The sequence below is a fragment of the Cupressus sempervirens genome, chromosome 9 (genome assembly GCF_028749045.1).
Source record: "Cupressus sempervirens isolate cs-2001-9-10 chromosome 9, ASM2874904v1, whole genome shotgun sequence".
Taxonomy (NCBI): Eukaryota; Viridiplantae; Streptophyta; class Pinopsida; order Cupressales; family Cupressaceae; genus Cupressus; species Cupressus sempervirens.
The window spans coordinates 351,831,407-351,855,126 of NC_143126.1; the positions used below are offsets into that span (position 1 = coordinate 351,831,407).

Below are 23,720 nucleotides of genomic sequence, written 5' to 3' on the forward strand. Positions count from 1 at the left end.
TGTTGGTAGAATATTCCAAAAACACATTTTCCTGTGAGCTAATGGATGGAAACACCCAGGACGATTGGTACAAAGTGGTGCATGACATTATCTACTATAAGAATCAGATATTTTTAGTGCTGGAATCCAATTGAAGCTGAAAATTTTGAAGGAAATACATGACTCACCCTTGGCAGGACACTTGAGTTTCCTCAAAACTTACAACAGTCTCCAAGAGAGGTTTTCATGGAAAAGACTTCAAGGAGACGTGTTGTAGTATGTGAGAGTGTGCAAATTGCCAACTGAACAAATTTGAACATACTCTACCTGCCAAATTACTGCAACCTCTGTCAATTCTAGAACATAAGTGGGAAAGTATCTCGATGGATTTTGCAACGAGGCTTCCCAAGGTGAACGGAAAAGATTGTATTTTCGTGGCGGTTGACAGAATGACAAAGTACATACATTTCTTCACCATCCCCTCAGATTTTTAGGCCACACAAGTTGCCGATCTGTTTTTTAGAGAAGTCTTTCGTCTACACGGGTTACCTCGAAACATTGTCAGTGATAAGGATGGGCGATTCATCAGTATCTTCTGGATAGAACTGTTTCGATTGGTAGGGACAGAATTGTCACCAAGTACTAGTTACCACCCTCAGACAGACAGACAAATGGAGATTGTGAACAAGTGGCTCGAAGGTTACCTTTGAAACTATGTTTCGACACAAGCGTACGTAAGTGGATACACCTAGGAGAATATTGTTACAATACCACGTATCACATGTCCATCGGGATGGCACCATTCAAAACCCTATATGGGTACGAACCCCTCTCCTTCATTGAGATAGTGTTGGTAGACAGCCACGCACCAAGGGCGAGGGGTTGGCTTCAGGAGGGATAGGACATCCTACGATACCTAAAGGAAAACTTACAATAGGCACAGAATCAACAAAAGATGTACGCTGACAAACACCGAATGGAGAGGAGTTTCGAAGTAGGGGATTTCGTTTATCTCAAGCTCCAGCCATATCGACAATCCTCATTGAAGGATAGGGGAAAAGAAAAATTGAAGCCACGATTTTATGGCCCTTATCACATAGTTCGTTGCATTGGTGAAGTTGCTTACGAGCTGGAACTTCTGGAGGGAAGCCGTATTCATAACGTCTTTCATATTTCATGCCTGAAGAAGGCCGTGGGGCAAAAGTTCATGGTAGCCGCAGACCTTCCAATGCTCAATGAAGAAGGAAAACTCATATTGGAACCAACCGAGATCATCGAAGTACATGAGAAGGCTCTATGGAAACGCACAGTGAAGGAATATTTGGTGCATTACAAACACTTGCCATTGGATGACACGATGTGGGAGGGCGAACACATTCTTCAGCACCCAACATTGCATTTGCTTGAGGGCAAGCAAAATTTGGGACAAGAGGACTATAATGTTCTTGTTATAAAATAAATCATTAATCAAACTATTGTTAATGGATCGATTGATTTAATATATCTCAGACCCATTTTTATTTTGTTTCCATAATTTGTGTTGATGTCGGCTATCTTTGTACACCCTCGGAAAGTTTTCACAGACAGGTATTTAAGCATGGCTTGTAGGTTGTCATTAGGTATGCATTTTGGATTATTTCTTTGTACTGCGAATTCCAATAGGGATTCTCTGTTGTTTGCCATTTCGGAAGTGAAAGATCTTCCCTACTTGGCTATTCCGATTTCGGTGAGATTTAACCCTCACCCTATTCTGTCGCCTGTAACACTGTGCTTGGATCTGGCAAATCAGAGCACCATCTTTCGGCATCTATTATTCGTATCCAAGTTTCTATTATTGTGGTTGATCTACTTGTGTTTTTGCATAAACAAATTTCCATTTATTGTTGTGGCTCAAACACCTACTGTGTGGCATCCGAACATCCCCGTACAACTCCTTGATTTCCCGTATGGCCTTCATTCTTCCACACATCTTCCACCATACCCCCGTACCTCCCTTGCATCCTCCATCCACTCATAGTACGACCTACTGTATGGCCTACCTGTCCTTCATATCGTATGCCACCCTTCCATTGACCACCGTACAACCTTCATAAACTATTGACGGCATCCTTCCTTTGCTTCCACCACACGACTTCAACAACACCTCTACCCACCATACACTTGGATACCGTACGGTCATCATTCTACCTCACAGACACCCTACGACCAATTTACTTGCAGCATACAGCCAATACCTTTGCATTGTACAGCCATAACAGATATCATATCCTCTCCATACCACATCTTCTAGTTACTTGCCAGGAATGGAATTCAGATACAGTGAAAGTTTGTCTTCTCCAGGATTGGAACATTATAGTTGTGATAAAAGTTAATATAATTATTTTATAATTATATGGACTACTGCAATTGATAATATAATTATTATATGAGTAATATAATTATTATATTGTCAGATGGTGTAATTATATTATATTATACTATGATTATATTATCGTAATTATTATTGATTTAATAATAATTACAATAATATAATTATTATTATGAGATGAAGGAATTATATTCCATGATAACTACTTTATAATATATATGTATATAGTTAATGGGCCAAAGCCTGGATTATTTATTAGTATTTCTTGAGATTAATTATTTTTATGCGTTAAGCTTAAGTGGGCTCAAGCCCAAACCCTCCTGGATGAGAGACTCACAATTTACCATTGTGTTATAGGATCTTCCCAATAATATAATAATTATCTTACATAGTAATTATTATATGTTTTAGGAGAATCCAACTTTATTATATTATTTTGGGCTAGTGTTATTATATTATATCATAATTATTATAATATAATTTTTATTAGTGGTCCGAACTTTGGAAGGGGTGCATCCCTTCTTGGATCCTATTTGTTTGGTAGAAATAAAGATCAACCTTCCTCTATTTAAAGTAGTGTAATATGAAAATATATGATCTGCTTTGACATGTCGATGAAGTGCTTGGGGGAGACAATCCAAGATTGTCTATGGTGGGGAGGGCAGATTGTTGCCCATGGTAAACAAGCACCTAAAAACAATATGGTATCAAAGCTATGGTTACAATCCTTGAAGCTATGAAGAGTCAAATCTCAATTCATTACAAAGGAGAGTCAGATTTGTAATAACCCTGTTCAATTATGCTTCTAAGATATCACTTATTAAGACATTTGACATTTCAACAAACACTTGGCAAACAACCCTATTATCACTGAATATATGCTATTTAAAATTCCAAAACATAGTATCGGAAAATGCAACAATTTTTCACAAATTCATTTGACCTTAGCCTTATAAATTGCTCAAATAAAATATCAAGCACTAGTATATAAATCTGCCATGTGAATTTGCACATTTAAATCTGAAACAAGAACTGACTCACAACAAATTCTGAATTTATTCATTAACTTAGTATGCTTTAGACAATTCCTGTTTGCAATCACATAAAGATTTTATCACTACCAAAATCACAGACGTCAAGCCTTGGGAAATCCAAATCAGAAATTACTATAAATCAGAGATATAAATTACCAAACTCTCCAAGATAGAATTGCCCTCTCAACCACAAACAATATAGTAAGAGAAGACACTCAATTATTCCAACGAACAATCGCTCCTCATCAACAGATTATACAGTAGAAAAGATTCAACCAATATCTCAAAATATAATTAAATCACTATACTTCAGCAGTGATTCAAAACAATTCTCAGAAACTAATTCACAATACCTCAATTGTGAATTAAAAAACACTTCTCATTATCAAAACCCTTATACCTCAGCAAGGGCATCAAAATTCAGAACTCAGGAAAAGCCACAAAGGCAACAGAGAAAATATATATTCAAGTGTGCTTTTCCCAATGAAATGAGCTTGTATTTATAACCTCTAAATTGCGTTTTGTTGCCAAAATGTAACTTCACTCAAGAAGCTTCATCACACAACGTTAATTAGAAGCTTCCATTAGGTTCTTTCACTTGACTTGGCTTAACTAATTAATAAATGGCTCTTTCCAATCATAACTCAACCCTCAACTTAAGTGAAATTATAAAGTTATATTATAACTTTATAATAAGTCATTTAATAAATTAATAATAATTTGGCCACTAAAAATATAATAACTCCCAAAATATTCATCATTTAAATATGTTGTTTGAAATAGGAGTCATACCTGTTATTTCTCTGTGACCAAATGCATTTTCCAAAAATAGAAAGGGTCCATCTCTATCAACACCCAACTTACCACAAATAGTAAGTACACAAAAATAAGCCTAAACAAAGTCCAATCTGAGCCAAATGAAGTCCAATCTAAGCCAAACAAAGGCCAACCTGGAGCTTACTGAATTGTGGAGAAGATAAGGCCCTCCCAAGCCAAGCCACTACCTCAAAAGACCCTCTATCCACAATAATTAGCCTACGAGGATCACAATAATAGGCTAATCCCTGAAACTCTTATTTCTCCATATGACCAAATGCACTTTCCAAAACTAGAAAGAGTCCATCACTATCAAAACCCAACTTACCACAAATAGTAAGTACGCAAAACTAAGCCGAAACGAAATCCAATCTGAGTCAAACAAAGGCCAACCTGTAGCTTACTAAATTGTGGAGAAGATAAGGCCCTCCCAAGCCAAGCCACTACCTCAAAAGACCCTCTATCCATAAAAATTAGCTTACGAGGATCACAATAATAGGCTGATCCCTAAAACTCTAATACTAATAAAAATGGGGACATTACAGGATCTGAGGTGTAATCTTCAACGAATTGCATCCTACGTGGCAATTACTACTCTCAATATTCTTTTCTGGGGGTTGAAGTGCATGTCACATGATTGTCATTTTGAGGGATGGAATTTTACAACGAGAAGAAGCTAGGAACATATAGTTCCTCAGTTGCTTTCCCCGACCTCTGCCCGTGGCCAACATGTCTGCTAAGGGCTGTTGGGGACACTAGGAATTGTATCTAGCAATGACATGCACAAAGGTAAAGGGCATATTCTACGTGGGCTCTATTATCAAGCAAAACAAAATGGAGTCGAATTAAGTGGGGTCTCTAAATATATTCGCATTCTAAGTCTGAGAGGCTCAAACCATTTTGATATTGATCTTCAACAATGCTTGATAACGTAGTCAAACCTCCTTTGGCCATAGAAGATGTCTTGTTTTCTCAGGGGAATTCCTCCCATGGCGAGAGATTCAAAGTAAATGATAATGAATCATGGAATTCACTAAAAAGAAATGAAAGGAGTTGGGGAAATTTTGAGATCATCGATCTAGAAGAAGTGGAGGCACAAATCTGCCTTAAGGATAAAATAATATGGACTTTGCAAGCGGCCATTGAAGATGCGAACGTGACTAGTTGATGTTGCTGATTGTGTTTGTTGCCTTATGCATAGTGAGGGTGATTTGATGAGTCGATACTCTGCTTTACCAACCAGATAATGTTTTGTGTCATACCAGACTTGACAGATCGATTTGGGTGACTAGATTGAGCTCAATAGAGCTGATTCAAGTGACTATCTTGTCCTCTATAGATTGATCCATGATTGTGAAGGTGAGCAAGGTCTGCAAGTCGAAGCACTTTGGGAGCAACTTGTTGGGTATATCACTGAGTTATGGTATTATAGTTGCCATAAGCTACTTGAATACCTCAAAGAATTTGCAAACTGACTTTAATGAGGCCTTCATGGAGCTATTGAGAGTAATATTACAAAATCAGAAATTTCTAAAACTTCTTTGTTTTACGATTTTAACTAGAGGCATTGCTTCTAATCCAATTTGGTGGTAGCCTTTGATTCTCGGAATTTAAAATAATGAAAATTGGGCTCCTATTTATAAGCACCTCTATGGATTCTGGGAGTGATAATAATGGATGACTCTATTGATGACGAGAGCAATCGATTCTTTGAGACATTAGAAGAAATGACATCTTTCTCTAATTGGGGTTCAGATGATGCAGAAAATAAGACCTTTGTCTATCGAAATGGAGACTTTAAAGCAAAGTATGAGATTTCGAAAAGAGAGCCCATCAGTATTCAAGAGAGGAGGCAGATGTTTCTCATGGATATGGGTTTATTAATGTAAATAATTCCATTTCTTCAGAGCCAAAAACGGATTCTAACCAGTGTCTTGGAATCAAAAGATTGAGAGAAAACAATGGGGTTTTTCTGAGAAGTAGTTCAAAATCTGACCCACATAACAAACTGCCCATTTATACAGCCAAAATACTGCTATAATGTAGCAAAGTTAGCATTTTTCAACATTCAATGGTTCAAGTGATGGTACTCCAGATACAGGAGAGATTGGAGATGTTACCTTCTCTCCCAAGGATAGCAATGTTGAGTAACATGGAACATTTTCTGCAAATGTACTTGATGGAGCCCAAAATTTTAGTCTCCATTTGTAAAATGATATGGGAGATGAGTGATGAAATGGTATTGTCAATATCAGAAAGCTTCATTGTTGTATGGACAAAATGAATATTAGAAGCGATTGAAGCACATAATAAATTCATGTCTTATCTGGATTATGGTGATAAGTGACATTCTCAAGAGCAATAGCAAATTGGGCAACTAAAGAATGGGAGTGAAATCTAGAGGAGATTAAGATGTTTTTAAAGAGTACACTCATGGAAATTTGCAATGACTCAAGAGGAAAACTCGTCATAGTCCTGAGGTGTCTATTGTTCAGATTTCTTCATGATTTGTTGAGATTATCCTCTGCTAATAGCAAAGGGCATTAGCTATATATATAGTCTCTATTTGAGCCAAGCCCTCAAACAGCAGCAAACTGTTCAATTGTCAAAATAATGGCAGAATATGGAACCATTTTATGTCTGAGGTTATCACATTCATGTATCTTCTGTCAGTTAGCACTTCAGCACTATTATCAGATATATTTCCCTGGAGTGATTTTCCATTCCAGGATCAATTAAGGCACAAACAATGGATTGCTAGATACACCTTTGAATGGGTTGAAGGTAAAGTTATATCTGTGGAATGGACATCCCTTTACATCAGAAAAATACACTATGGAAACTAAATATTTTGCCATTTGTCTCAGTAATATCATATCATGTCTAAAATTCTGAAAAGCTTTACGTGTTCCCTTGCAAGAGGAGGAAATGGATTTGGCTATGCTTGAAAAAGCAATATACTTAAACTTGGAGGATTTTAATGAGGCCAGTGCAAAAGTGAAAGAAGATGACGTAGAGAAATTCAGGAGCAAGCACTTCATGTCCCATAACTTGAATGGTTCTCAAATATCTGCTGTAATTCAAGTAGTTAATGCTCTTGAGTCTAAATTTTCTTCTGATATAAAGCTTGTACAGGGTCCCCCAGGAACAGGAAAAATCTCAATGCTGATCTCACTTCTTTCTATCTTAAGTCATAAGATTTCAGAATAATTGTGTGCGCACCCACAAATGCAGCAATATCCGAAGTTGCAGTGAGGTTCTTCAGGATAGTCACAAGTCCATTTGGAAGTTATTAAACATGACTGATGGAACATTACCAATCAGGACTCCTCATCATTTAATCCACCATCGATTTAAATCTTATATGATTATTAATGTCTGATATGTTTTTAATGTTGCTGCAGGCTCTAAAGAGGAAAACGGGATACCACTTATACACACAAAGATATGCGATAAGAACACAGGCATCTACCAGATTCAGAATTACATTTCATATATTTGTTTATACCTTCAAGGATTTGAATGGAATGAGGCGGAACTTGTGAAATCATGTGGAGATTAATATATGTAAAGGAACACTATTAAATTGCAATCGATGCAAAGATCATTGCACTAGACAGCACATATTCCTATTTGAAACCTGTGGCGCCTTCAATATTTGCAGTGGTGATCGAATGACCTGATGAAGACGGAGAAGATTGGCAATATCTGTTCATGTGGTGAAGTCTAAAGTCGAGTCTCCACTGATGCCGCCAATGCAGGATGCATCTGAAGAAAGCGTTGAGTTTGAAGAAGTCTGAAATGTATATCCATAGAAAGAAATGTTCGAGCCCAGTATTGCCTCTAGTTTAAAAAAAATTATAATACACAAAACTATAGAACTCTTGATCATATTTAATCAGAATTATATTAGGGTTAAAGGTTGGTTATTTGTTATAGAAGGGTGCAATGTTTGAAAAGCCAACCAATGCCCTTAGGTACTCTATAAATATGAGATGTAAAATACAATGGGGACAACTGACAATTCATATTCATATAATTTTTTTTTTTACATATACATGCTCTATGATATATTTTATTCTCCGATTGGCGAAGAAATGAATTCTTGATCAAAGCCCGTGGATTGAATTACCAAGCAAATTTATATGCAATTCTGGAATTGAAATGCAATAGATTGATCATCTATAAGGAGTGTCTTTATTGTGATTTTATTTTTGGGATAATTATTTATTTAAATTTTGGAGTTTTAAATTATTATTAAGTTGTGTCCTTTATAAATATTTTTATTTATTTTCTATAAACATTTTAAAATTTGGATAAGTGGACTGGGTCATTATTGCATTTTAAATTTGATAAATATATATATTGTGAAATATTTTATTATTTCCGTATTTATATCTAGTTTGTCTCCGTAGGAGTTAAAGTGCATTCTAGACTAGTTTAGAATTGCATACATATAATTGATCCGTCATGTCTAAATTATTAAAATTATTTATAGTTTAAATATATTGAACTTTATCAAGTTGTACGTTTCAACTTATAATATTGACTCTGATTGCCCACTTAATTAGGCACTGGTCTTTTACTCTTGATTCATAATCCCTCTGCTAGCAACTATTTCATTTCTTTCCATTGAGAAATTAATATATTCATTCTTTATTTAAAAACATTGTCACATTCATACAATCATTTACTTCTATTTTAATTTAGCAAGTATGAAGTTTTCGATAGTTCTTGCCTTTTTTGAAGCTTTTAATACATTCACATTCTAATCAATCTGCTATAAGCATCTTGAATATAAGTGTTTTGTCCAGGATCGGGCACACCTGCCTTGGTTTTGCAGAGCTAGAAGCACAGGGGATTTGGATCGCATCGATCAATCCCATCAAGTTGGCCTTAACCGGTTGGATATCCCAGTATCGAGCAGGCAAGGCTCGTAGCATTCCAATATGCGATTTTGGGAACCAACAGTACTAACATTGTCATTTGTTTACCGTACTGCTAAAGAAATTAACACATACAGACAATGGAACAGAATAGCAGAATTATATTCGCATATGCTAGACATAGGTTATGCTTCATAATATCCGTGATAGTAGATGATAATTTACAATGATCCTAGACGGGATATAAATACTATCTACCAAACCTTCCCGGAGGAGTCTGTCGGCCACAATCATTATGTCCGTTACAAACTATTTACCCGTCGGCTACAAAATAGAAAACACTGACGATAGTCAATTTGTCGGCTACAGAAACACCACCAGGACCATCCAGTCGGCTGACACCATCCCCCCCAAAAAGAAAAGTCGTCTCCGGACGACAATTAAAAAATATCTGAGACAAATTAACAAACAAAATACATTATCAGAGTGACTACAACAAGAAAATTCTGATTCTGTCACATCACTTCCACATTCATCCCGTTACATCTGTAGCCTCTGCTAACACAATACTGTCTCCTCAAGCTGACCTTGATAGCCACCCGTGCTGCTTTCTCTGCTTCCAACACTGGGTCCACTGAGCTAAATGTTGCTGCACTGCCTCCAACTGGATGATTAGCTCCTCCCGAGCTCTTTACGCATCCACCAAGACAGCCTCCCGACCAACACCTACTCCCAGTGCCTCTAGTACATAGAAAGTCCATGCCTGCAGCAACTTCAACTCTTCTCAAAAGGTCAGACTCCCACGACTGATATCCGCCACGACTGGGCCGCCAAGACCAAATTAGCATTGCGCAACCCACACAGAAATGCACGGAACACACCATTTCTGTCATTTTCTACCGATTCTACACTCTTTCTGGCAACCACTGATGCTTCCCCTTCCCTGCGGCATCATCTGCTACTCATTTTGAACAACTTGAATCTGTCGTCTTTTTTTTTTTTTTTTTTTTTTAACTGCTTCCTCTTTCCTACTCCTCTACAATCCACCACAAATCCCTCTGCACACAGAAATTCTTCTCCTTCCCTACATAGATTCCATCTTGGCTCTTGCAATTTTACTGTGCTGTCGTTAAACTCAAAAGCGCCCAAACTAAATATGCCATATTTTTCCCACTCCTCACAAAACCTTGAGCTTTTGTTGCTTATACGTATATAGGTGGACGGAAGAACTCTGGACGTCGGATTTCTCCAGCACCTCTGCGCGGGAAGGAATTCTTACCAAGAACTTTCGCAACTCCTGCTGTTGTTGATCCTTCCCCGAGCCCATTTCATCATGGATGGCTAAGAAAATCGAAATACACCAAAGGTCTGTGGCGCTGAAAGAAACTGTGAATTTCGTGGTTTTAAAAAAACCCCGCGGGTTGCTTCCGCAGAGAAGACAGGTGGCAGGTAGTCGACCGTGGGGCAAACTCCCACGGAGAAGTGCCCGTGGGCCATCTCCCGCGGAGAGTTACCCACGGACATGTGCCCGCGGGACTCTCCCGCGGAGAGTTGTCCGCGGACATGTGCCCGTAGGACTCTCCCGCAGAGAGTTGCCCGCGGACATGTGCCCGCAGGACTCTCCCGCAGAGAGTTGCCCGCGGACATGTGCCTGCGGGGTCTCTCCCACGGAGAGATGCCCACCAGTGGCCTACTCAGCTTCCCTGCGGGCTCTCCGGCAACCTGCTTCCCCCTTTCTTTTTTTTTCTTTTTTTTGTTTTAATTTCTTCAATTTTTCTAATTTTTTTTTTTTTTTTCCTTTTTCTTTTTTTTTTTTCAAAAATAAAAATACACAGGTACCTCAATTTTGCCTCTAGGCGTTGCCATTCTGCAACGACGGGGGAGTCAGCTGGCCATTCTGTGACAGCGACAGAGTCTTCCTGGCACCATATATTTCCAATTTAAATCCGGTGACTACTAGAGGCACCTCTTGCTCGTCCAATGTCTCCAATTTTATCACCCGACTGTCGCCGACCTCCCGGGTCTGATATGGTCCAACCCATCTTGCCTTAAACTTTTCCTATTTGATTTCATCCCAACCGTCGTACTTGAGTACCAATTGCCCCGGCTGAAACCTACTGAGTTTGTCATGCCACGCCTTATGTCTGTTCTGTGTTACCTCCATCGCCCACTGTGCTTGCAGTCGTCGCACATCTAACTTATTTCCTTGCTGTCGATACTCTTCAAGTAATTTTATGGTGCGATGCATTCTTTTCCTCTTGTGCAGTCTGTTCACCGTATACCAAATGGTGGGATCTTTCTTTTTTCTGGGTCTGTATTGTGTGTCCTCCTCTTCTTCAGTCGTAACCTCCTTTGCGTCATCTGCTTCTCTGTATTCCTCCGGACACTCATTTTCCTCCTTTTTCTCACCTTCGTCGACCCTTAGCATATTACAACTCAGAAAGAGTTCATAGTCTTCTATTTTCCAATGGTAAAGGCCATTCATCGAGTCTAGCTCGTCATCATTCAATCCTCCGTCTAGTCTCAATATTCCTTCTTCGTCCGGTTCCATTCTCCTCTTTCCTTCGTTGTCACTGTCACCTTCACCCTCTGAGTCTGACGATGTTGCCTCCTCACCTACCCTTTGTGTGTGCAAGTCAATTATGAATCTTTTGCCTCCGCGCTCCATTGATAGGGTATTTTGTTTCCAATCATGTTTTACTTTTGCTTGCACCAACCAATCCCATCCGAGAATAGCATCATATCCTTTTCTTTTCAATGGAATGACTACGAAAACCAATAAAAATGGTTGCGTACCAATGGTTACTGGTTGCGCTTTCAAGATTCCCAACGGTTTGATTCCATGTTGGTCTGCCATGAGCAATTGAAATGCAGGTGGCCACAACGTCGGCTTTCCCAACTTCTTCCAAGTGTTCTCTAGCAACACATTCACGCCGGACCCTCCGTCGACAATTGTGTCTGTCAAAACATTTTCCAAAATCCCCATCTCAACGACTGCCGGATGCCGTTCGGATGTGAGTGCCAGCAGCATTGGGTCTGTTGTCATCACTTCCCTACTGTCCCTTCCTGCGTCCTCCGTCGCTTTCGAAAATAGTGTACGATTCAGAATGGCCGTCCGTAACTGGGGCATTGTGAGAAGGTCACTTATCTTGACTGGTATCTCTGTTTGTAAGATCTGTCATACAATGTTTTGTTTTGCAAAGTTCTTTGCCAAGGTGTCGATGATGTCCTTCAACTGAAATGTCCCCGCCGACGATGCCTTTGCAATTTCCGCCTACGCTTCCCCCAATTTTCTCTTTTCCTCTACTTGCCTCCGTGTAATTGCCAAAACCTCCTCTACATCCGTGCCGAAAGTGATCAAGTTTACTCCAGACTTTGGCCACTTGGAATCTTCGTGATCGCCAGGTCCGCACCATCTGCATAATAATTTCAGTGTGTTTGCCGTTGTACAATCTTGCACAAAATGACCCCACAAATTACATGCTCGGCATTGAACAATCGACCGTCCGTTTGCATCATACTGGGTTCGACTTCGGCTCCCATTATTATTGTTATTGTTCGCATTGTTATTTTGCCCTCTGCTATTATTCTTGTATCCTCCAGATGTGGCACCTGCACTATTCGTATTTCTGCTACTGCCTGACGGGGAAGCCTCCTATGTGAGAAACACCTGCGAAGATCCTCTTGTCTTCATGTTAAAGGGGCACTCCTTTGTTGAATGGCCCATGATTTGATAAATGTCACAAAATTGGTTCTTTGAACTCGATCCTTTAGTATGACCGTTGGTCTTACACTCCGTGCACCACAGTTCACTGCCTTTTGGCTCCTTCTGCATGTTTTTAAACTCCATCATGCGAACCGTATCCTTCTGTAGGGCACGAAACTTCTTGCTACTGCCTTCATCGTCACTGCTATCATCTTCGGCAGGCTCGTCGTCATAAGAATTAGAGAAGCTAGTTTTCTTCTTCTTTGTCTTTTACTCACTTTCAAGGTCCAGTGCTCTCCTATACGTGTCTGCATATGACGACGGTGGCACAATTTTCATTTTCCTCCGCAACTTCGAGCATAAGCCGTCCACGAACCATCTTTTTTGCAATCCATTCACCGGCTTGCTTTCCATTTTGTTTATTAAGTCTTTTAATCTCCTGGCGTAGACGCGGACGGTTTCGTTCTTCCCCTGCTTAGTATTGAAGATCTCTGCTACAATTTCATTATCATCCCGCAACAGTTTAAATTCTGCCAGAAACTCCTTTTTAATGTTATTTCAACTGTTTAGCTTTTGTGGATCTGTATCAGTGAACCAATCAATTGTTACGCCCTGTAGGGTGGCCGAAAATTGCCTCATCCAGTCGTCTTCCTCAGTTATCCCATTTTCCTTCCAGATCGTTTCACATGTTTTGCAATGTCGAATGGGATCGGCCGTACCATCGCCATTGAACTTCGGCAGTTTCTCTTTTGGTCCCACCATCACAATTGGTTTCTGTAAACAGGCGTTGCTCAGTCCTGCAACACTGGCGCTCTTCACTCCCACACCAGCGGTCTGCACTCCCACACCAACAGTCTGTACTCCCACACCAGCGGACTGGTCTCCCACACCGGCGGTCTGCACTCCCACACCGGCAGACTGCTCTCCCACACCGGCGGACTACACTCCCACACCGGCGGATTGCTCTCCCACATCGGAGGTGTCGACAGTTGCGAACCTTGGTGAAGAAGGATCTTCTGAAGTTGTTTCCCGAGAAAGTCTATCCCGGAGGAAGAGGTCACTCCACGCTCGTGCTCCCTCGACACTATGAGCCGTGTGAGTTGATGCTCTTCCGTCTGAATTTTGTTCCCTCGGCGAACACAAATTCAAGAACTCCTCTCGTGCTTCTTCCACCAATTCCACCCGCTGCCGAGTCTCCTCCAACAATTCTTCGGCGCTCCGGTTTCCGTCGGCAATCTTCTGAAATCTCCGTCGGCGTTCGGCTTGCTGTGCCAGAATTAAATCTTTTCCCTTGACCTTATTCTGATCCTTGTTAAGCTGATTTGGCATTAATCTTCATTCCTCCCACCTTCCAGGCATAAGGCAACGACACCAAATGTTTACCGTACTGGTAAAGAAATTAACACATACAGACAATGGAACAGAATAGCAGAATTATATTCGCATATGCTAGACATACATTATGCTTCATAACATCTGTGATAGTAGATGATAATTTACAATGATCCCAGACGGGATATAAATACTATCCGCCAAACCTTCTCAGAGGAGTTCGTTGGCCACAATCATTATGTCCGCTACAAACTATTTACTTGTTGGCTACAAAATACAAAACACCGACGACAGTCAATCCGTCGGCTACAAAAACACCGCCGAGACCATCCAGTCGGCTGACACCATTGTAATTGATATATTCCAAATGCAGATTTGAAGACTCATAAATATGAGGAGACATGTCTCATGAAGACATCTCGCTATGGTTAATCATCATTAGCTAATATATTAATAATATAAATAACTATATATATATATATATATATATAATATAATATATGTAATATATAATATAATTTAATATATATAAGAATATTTATCTAATGATGATTTAAAATCAACAATGTATCTCATCATTGAATCAATTTCACTGCAACTACAAACTTAACACTCCCTCTTAATTAGGGAGGATTGTTATAGAACACATTATGCTCTTGAGTATATGAAGAGATATCATCTCAGTATGATATTCTTGGAATAGCATATTTAAGGACATCAACCTAAATCTATCAACTTAGATATTATCTTTCAATATAATTCAATGTATGATTCAACAAGAAATATCAATCATATGATTTCCATCATACTCATATTCTTTTGGTATGTGCACTAGCATCAATTAAAATCCTTGATGCCTACCAAAAGAATATGTTTTAGATTACGATAAAAGCAAGTTTTGAAGAGAATCGAAACCCTTTACAAAAAACTAAGCACTACCAAGTTTTACAAGGACCTAAAACCTAAAGTTTTAAACAAAGAAACCAAGTTTTACAGGAACTTGAAACCAGAAGTTTAAACCACAAAAAACAACCAGGTTTTACAAGGACCTGGAACCTAAAGTTTTAAACAAGCTGGAAAATAGAAAGCAAAAAACTAGATAAACCACTTGGACCAACACCCAACACACCTGCTCCATAACCAGCGCCTACAACAGCTCTTTGATGATATTCACCACCTCTTTACCTACTTTTGTTGTACTTTGGATAATGTCCGCCGAAGCTAAAATGGGAGCCTCAAGAGCCTCAGTGGCCTTTTCCTCATGCTCTACCTAGTTCTCTTACTAGGACCACTTGGACTCCCCAACACCACATTACCAGGAGACATTATCTCCTCATTACTCTTCTTACCTAGACTAGCCACCGCAACACACAGACTAGATGTGACCTATTCCATTCTTTGACCACTTTCCTTAATAAGGTAATGGAGCTCCTACTCGTATTCTTTGAGCTTTTCAGGGATATTACCGATTTGAACTTCCATCTGAGCTCTCATAGTGCATTCCTTGTCCAACTCTTTCTGCATAACCCCCATTTTCTTCTTGAGAACCATTAATTTCATTGTAAAGCCAGGAATCACCCTAGAGGAAAGCCTATGCTTTAAGCTTAGCAGTGTGAAGAAAGGATAATTAAGCCTCATGAGAATCTTCCCTGCCATCATCAACACCCCTAATCTCAAAGTCTTTAAGCTTAGCAGTGTGAAGAAAGGATAATTAAGCCTCACGAGAATCTTCCCTACCATCATCAACACCCCTAATCTCAAAGTCAATGGCAGTAGTAACAGTATTGATCAAGATATCAATTCTGATATCTTGCTTCTCTGTCCTCTCCTCCTTTTCTTCTTTACTCAAGCTATTGTCCTTAGCAACAAGGTCTTTATCCTCTATATCCTTACAAGTTACCTCCTCCATTTTCTCCTCACTGTCATTCCTCTTCGAGTGGGTAGGGTGAATACTCTATTTCTCTTCATCCTCACCTAGGGCTTCCGAATTGACATTTGATTCAATAATTCTATCCTTGCTACCCTCCACATTATCTTTACCAGTCGACACCCCTTTACTCCCAGAATAACCATCCAAATTGGAACTAAGTTCCCCCATTTTCTTCTTATCATCACTGTTAGAATCTTCAAATTTTATGATCTCCCCCACATTTTTCTTTTTCCTCTCCCGTTTGATAACCTTCTTAGTCTCACCAGTACTCTCCTCGTTTTCAACCTTAATTCTCTTAAATTGAGGATCATTACCAAACCCTTTCCTCTTCTCCGAAACCAAAGAGAGCTTAATGGCTTTACTTTGAGAGAAGTTTTCTATAAGTAAAATTAAACCTTCATGAAGCATAGGGTGGAATTTTTTCTTCCTACGAGCATAGAGGCTTTGAAGCAGAGAATATTTTAGATAAAACAGAAAGGAAATCCTATCTTTATGCCTAAAATGATTTAGGAAAACAAAGTGAAATTTATGGACTTTCTTAACCCTACCATCAATTATGAAGTACTCACAGATACATGACAACACGTCCCTCTAGATGACCTTAATTTGTTTTAGGTCGTAGAAGTCACCGTTTTTCTCTTCAGCTTTCGTCTTCAAGAATTTCTTACAAGCTGCATTCGAAATGTTAGTCTCTTTGCTGAATTTTATCCCAACCATAGAAAGCCCTGTAATCTCAAAAATAAACTCTTCAGTCAAGTTCACCGTGACCCATGCAAAGTGACCCTTTCTTCAAACCAATTTTTGAAAAAAGCCTCTATAATGTGAGGTTTATACCCATGGAGTCTCTCAATGTAAGTCGTCACTTTTCCTTTCTACAAAATCTCCCACACAGAGGCATTTGCCTTCCATTCCCTGTAATTGCTCGGTTCTTGCTTTCTAAGTTCCCCTCCCATCTCGAAATCTTGTTTTCCCCTGCAATTCACCTGAGAAACAAAAACCAGAAAAAAGAATAATTTTTTATGATTACCAAGGAGCTATTAACCTTACATACGTGTTGAATGCAAGTCATAATAGCACCAAAGTACGTCCTAGGGAAACTCAAACTGTCCTCTGTAAACCCATCACTCCCCTTAATAAATTTTCCAATCTTAGAAAATCTTTCCTTCTCTAGCATGTGTCTTGTCATAATTAGTTTTCACCATCAGCTCCACTTCCTTGCATAGGTCAGCTTGCCAACTCAACTTACTTCCCCTATAAACAGCTTGGTTAGCAATCCAGTCAGAAACTGAATTGTCCTCCTGAAAAATATGAGAAAATAAAACATTATCAAATTTATTGATAAGGTTTTTAATTTTCATTATACTTCCCCCAATAGTCCAAATAACCTGGCTCTTATTATTTAGCATATTAATAATGTTGAGTGAATCTCCTTCCATCCAAAGATTGTGATAACCAGAATCCACAGCCAACCTCATAGTATACAAAGCAGTCGTAGCCTTAGCTTTATGGCCAGTAGTTATCCCTATAGGAATGGCAATAGCATCAATAATTTTACCAATATGGTCCCTCAACACCCCTCCACAACTAGCTTTACCAGGATTACCTTTTGCAGCACCATCAAAATTACCTTTAATCCAACCCATAGGTGGGGACTCCCATTTAACATTCTGTCTCTGATCATCAATTTTGGTTTTAAAGCTTTTGGTCTTCATAGGACTGTTAATTTGAATTTCATCACTCAATTTTATATAAGACTTGAAATTTTTCTTGATTTCTTTGATAATATTATGACCGAGAACCCACTCTGGAGTTTCTTTGTCTCTAGAAATTCTATTATTTCTTTCTTTCCAAATCCCCCACCAGAGATGGGGTAGATAACATCCTTGGAAGGACATGTCCAACTTTGGAAGCATTGATTTCCACTAAAAACCATAAGAATATGTTATATCCTAGTAGGGTATGAGTTATCTAATTTCTGGCACTCTAGGACAAAAACTTAATGTAGTCTATCAAATAACAAGAAATCACAATGTCATGGCCCCTATCATGACAAGTATCATGATCTTTGGCACTCTGAGACAACAATTGAAGTCTAATCATGATAACAGGTCAATCTAGATCGTCACCTTACAATAGCAATCCTCTAAAAATACATCAATGAAAGATCATCACCTTTCATGACATAATCCACATATGCAAAATAGAAACCACCATAAACTAAGTCAGAGGGTGGAACAAGGGCTTTCACCTCAACTTCTCTCTCACAGAGATGAATACATTACAAGGAATTTCACTTAGAACATCCCCCTTATAGAGAAGAGATCACACTTCAAAATTCACACTCTAAACAAAGATCTTGGGAAGTCAGATCCTCTAGTTACTCTCTTAGAGGCTCTCTCCACCCAAGGATTGCTGTCGGACTCCCTCTAAATCTAATATCAATCTTTGAACTTCTTGGTGATAAGTCGTTAATTTCTCATGATGTACATACAAGTAGGTCCATCAAAATCATGCAATCATACAAATGTATCTTTAAACCCCCTCTAATTATCAATCTTCTGAGCTCCAATGTTGCCTTTGAAGAAGTGTTGGACTCCCTTTAATATAGAAGGATACTTGTAATTTAGATCATCATGGATATTTTCTTCAAGAGCCTCACTTTATCTAGCTTGATCATCACAACTTCTTTGGAGCTACTTCATAAGATTTAGTCTATACAATATGCCTAATGTACCATTCTTCTTTTCCTGCAAGACCATCTTTAGATACAGAGGAAAGGATCAAGGGAAATAGTTCATATAGTACATATAGAAATATAAGAGAGACTATAATGAATAGATAAATGTAATAGTTAAGAATAATAAATACTTATTTGTACATCAACATCCTTGATACTAATTTCTCGAATGAAGATCCATATGCATCAAATAAAAAAAAAATACCTCCAAAGGGGAATGAAACATTGGTTAAGGTAATCATTCACCCCCCTCAATGTAAAATTTCCACATGCTTCATCATTATTAATTTGAACCATCAAGAAGTCTAGTTCAACAGCTTTGAAAAGAGCACCACTTCCACTTCTAGATGAATATCCATAATTATATTCCTATTCAGTCCTCTTGAAATGATCCGTGTGTTCTTGCTTTGTTCTATTTCATAATCCATATCCTTGTCATCTGATAATTCTTCTTTGTTTTCATAACACTCCATAATACCAATCTTTATTTCAAAGGTACATAATTCATCACCCCTATTTGACCATATAGTAGGTCCAAACATGGAGTTCCACCACCAACTTGCTATACAAAATGATTCTCATACAGGCTTCTCATCATGTATCTCCACACATTTATTCTCCCACTTCCACATTACTTTCCAACTCATTTTAAATATTACATTTATAAGTTTTCTTTCAAAGATCAACACTTCATAATAAATTTGTACCCTTTAATTTTTTAACGTTTCATTTATTTCTAGTTTCTAGATTGTATTGACTAACCTATATGATTGTCTTGTCAGCATCGATCTTAGACTCTCCTCTCTATTGAGATTTCTATAAATACCTCGAGTTTTTCTTATTTTCTCCATCACATAATGCTTATGCATCTATACATATTTATCCCATATCATTTTTATTATTATATCATATGGAATCTCTGTATATTTCATCCCATTCCTATTCTTTATGGAATACATTTCTTATGGCCCCATATCGAACAAAATGAGAGAAGTTCAACACTAACGAGTTATTTGACTTCATCTGCAATAGTTGGATAAACTTTGAATTCCTTCATCTACTTACTTATTGTTGATTTTGTATGAGGTTCATACTACTATAAGAACCATTGACTGCTCATAGTATTGGTTTGGGTGCCAACTTCAGACTATGATTTCCTTTAGCAGTGTCTTTGCTAAGTTTGTAGGTGATTGTTGTATGATTCTACAATCCTTATATCTGTTTTTTTTTGCATTTATACTTATGTCTCTTCCTCTAATGACTTTTTACCAATGCGAGTCTTATCCATTTATAACCCTCGGGAGTAATGGAAAGAGATGTCCTTTATGTTGATACCCAAAAGAGATGTCTCCTCAAAATGGATCACTACCTCCCAACATGTGGCTCTTGGTAACCAACAATTTAGTGTTTGGTTTGTGAAAACATTCCTTAAGAAACTGCTCCTCTCCACTGATAAAGTTGTGAGTAATGGCAGAGACTACCATCTTAATAACTACAATCTTTGCCTTACTGATTATCCTTTAATGTCAACAACAATAAAACAGATTGTAATCATCAACCAAATTGTGTAAGGCATAAAATCGCAGGAGACGACCCATATGTGGTTGGCCTTAACCAGACAATTATGTACAAAAAATTTGCAACATCTTTCTTGCCAGTGCATTGAGATGCTTCTCCTTGCAAGCATTAAACAACACCTCTGCTTGACCTCACTGCTTGTTTCCGGTGCTCATCAAATGATTTATAAGGGTTTCAAAAGCAATTGGATCAACCCCTAGAACGACATTAATTTGCCCCTGCAACACTTTTGCTGACATTGCCTCCATGATGGTGTTAAATCAAAATAGATCCGATCCTACTTAATCAAGTTTCCTCTCTACAGAACGGATAAAGGTTTTTAATAGCTCTTTACAGAGACTCGTCGCAAATCTTCTTTGCTTCCCTTCTTTTCACTTACACTCGTGATTGGCTTACCAAATGTATTTTATTGATTTTTTAACAACCAATTCTATGCATTCCACATTATACATTTGCAGTTTGGCTTTGATACCATGTTTTGTAACGTGGATCGTTTTTTTGCAAATGTACAAACATTGCCATTTTAATTGATATATTCCAAATGCAGATTTGAAGACTCATAAATATGAGATGAGATATGCCTGTATGGTTAATCATCATTAGTTAATATATCAATAATATTAATTACCATATGTATAATATATATACAAATATATATATTTTATATTAAATATAATATATGTAATATATATTTTTTATATTATATATATATATATATATATATATCTAATGATGATTTACCATCAATAATGTATCTCATGATCGAATCAATCCGATTACAACTACAAACTTAACAAGCAAGGGGGAATTTATCTGCAAATTTAAGAACTTAGACTACGGGATGAAGTTCATTGTAGATGAGGTTGGTGAAGCAGGGATTGTGTCTATAACTTCTAGGGTTCTACAAATTTTTGAGGACAATACAAAAATTTATCTTCTCCTACCCACAAAGATCAATGTCAAGGAACCAATTAAGCTGTCAACATTACAAGATGGACTTAATGCTTTATTGACTATTGAAGTTAGTGGAACCTGACTTATGCATCAAAATAGTGCACCCTTCCCCCTACAGTAGCCTCAGTACTAGTGTGGTGTATGGTAGCAATGAGATGTGATGTTTGCAATTCCAGTTTTGCTCAAAATCACTATTTGTCTCTGGTAGTGTAGAGATATATCTAAAGGATGAGTTGCTAGAGCATTGCATCAAAAAACAACTAGTAAATAGAAGTTTGGTTGTGTAGTTTATCACTTCAGGGGATAATAAATCAGTTTTCTGACCTAGCATGTGATAGACTGTGTGTTGCATCTTGTGCTTCTACATTGTTGCATCAAAGCTCCCACTTGGGCAAGATAGATTTTGCGTCACCTTGCACTTTAGCCATCCTACTGGAATTTGGTTTCACTAGGAATACTTGGCGTCGATGGGGTCTTTGTTGCTACTTTCCACAAAATGATAGCGACTCCATTGCATCCTTGAAGCAGTAAGATCTTGATGAATTCGATAAAAAAAAGAAAAAGATTCATTTTGAAGTAGTAAGCAGGTCTTCATTGCCTATCTTGGTTTACCATACTTGTAGGAAGCAGGAAGAGGGCCAAATGGGACAATATTAACATTGACTACTCCTATGGTGATGGGAAGCAAATGATACCCGATTTGGATGAGTTGGACAAGAAAAGATCATATCAAGAGAAGTTGGTCAAAACTGGGAGCTCAAGCAAGCAAAGTTTGTGTTTGCTAGAAGCAATGAAGACTGTACCACATTGTCGTAACCATAAGCTTGTGTTGTTTGGTACAATGATTGGAGGTCCTCCAAGCAATTTGTAAAAAAAAGTTCATCTGTCAAATGGGGGAGTTGTTAAAGGAAACCATTTTAATGTGTCAGCATCTCCTTCTACAACTCCTAACACGATGGTAACTATCCAACAACCGGAATTGTTCCACCACAACATGCTCTCTCCTTAGGATTTTCAGCCACTAGGAAGCATGGTTGCTCCAACAGAGTTTGGATGATCATTTAAAGGATGTCCAAATGTGTCTAGGATTCCTCTTACAAGCAAAGAGTTCCCTTTATAAAACATAAGTATTCCATGTTTATGAATTTCTTTTATAGTGTATGCTTTTTGTATAGATTTTCTGATAGTTTGACATTTAATCTCTCTCTTTTGGTTGCAAGATGCAATGGGAAGATGACAGATCATGCAGACTACTTCATTGATGCATTTAATAGTATCTCCCACCCTCTACGGGCACTACAAGGTGGGACCACCCTCTACAAGAAATGCAAGGTAGTAGTGTTTTTTTCATATTAGAGGTCTAAGAACTCTTCCACCCTCTGCGAGCAATGCAAGGTGGAACCACCCTCTGCAAGCAATACAAGGTGGTGTTGTGATCTTCTCTAAGGGCCCTTTTGGTTGTTGGAATACAACCGGAATAGGAATTGAAAAATTAGAACTTGTTTTGTATTCTCCATTTGTTGCACCAGATCAGAATCGGGAATAGGAATGTGTATTCCCATTATGGCCCCAAAATGAGCATATGTCCATTCCCAAAAATAATTGTTATTGGAATAGGTTATTCCTATTCTCATTTTGACTTTTGATAATTTGATTAAAATTTGAAATCCGCTAAACCTTTTGATGAAACGACTGTGAAAGAAACAATTCTAACTCTGTGGATTTGATCAAAGCCTAAGTCGAGACTCTTTTTCTACTTCATACCGAAACACAAAATGCATGAAACATGTGCGCGAGCCGCATGAAAAATGTATCACGGGGAGGATAAGTTAACTTGAAACAGTGGCAAAAATTAATGCGGACAGCCTGTTGGTTCCCAAAACTGCAAATTGGAAATCCAAGAGCCTACCACTTCTCCGATAGGACTTCTCAATCAATTTTGGCCAACGAACGGGAATACTTCTCGATTCCCCTACACTTTAAGCTCCGCTACACCTAGGTGGGTAGACCTTCTCCTCGAACTTGATCACTTGGTTCAAAGTTTTTCTAAAGCGAATTTAAGCTTTGGAGTTCTCTGGCTAGCAAGGTCCACGAACTCGATCAAAATGAAACCGGATGTTGAATAATGGTTGGATGTTTTGTATAATTGAATAATAATTAACTTGATGCTTGCAAGAAGGAAATTACAGATTTTCTAACTTCAATAATAAAAAGACCAGTGCCTCTGCTCATCCGGGCAATAGTCAACTTCAGTGAATTTTCACATACAACTTCATAATGTTTTACACACTTTACTGCCAACAATTAAATAATCAAGATGCAACATATCAATTATGACACAATCTTTAAATTAGTCCAGATTGAATTTTACCTCCTTTGGGAGACAAACTAGACACAAAT

At 38.2% G+C, this 23,720-nt stretch overlaps 1 protein-coding gene and 1 pseudogene across 3 annotated transcripts in view; one reads left to right on the forward strand and one right to left on the reverse strand.

Moving 5' to 3' along the window:
- The window catches only part of LOC149538756 (uncharacterized), a 288,434-nt gene that overhangs the window by 68,397 nt on the left and 196,317 nt on the right, over positions 1 to 23,720 (reverse strand). The gene's annotated exons all lie outside the window — the stretch shown is intronic.
- Positions 21,208 to 22,385, forward strand: LOC149538757 (AT-rich interactive domain-containing protein 4-like; annotated as a pseudogene).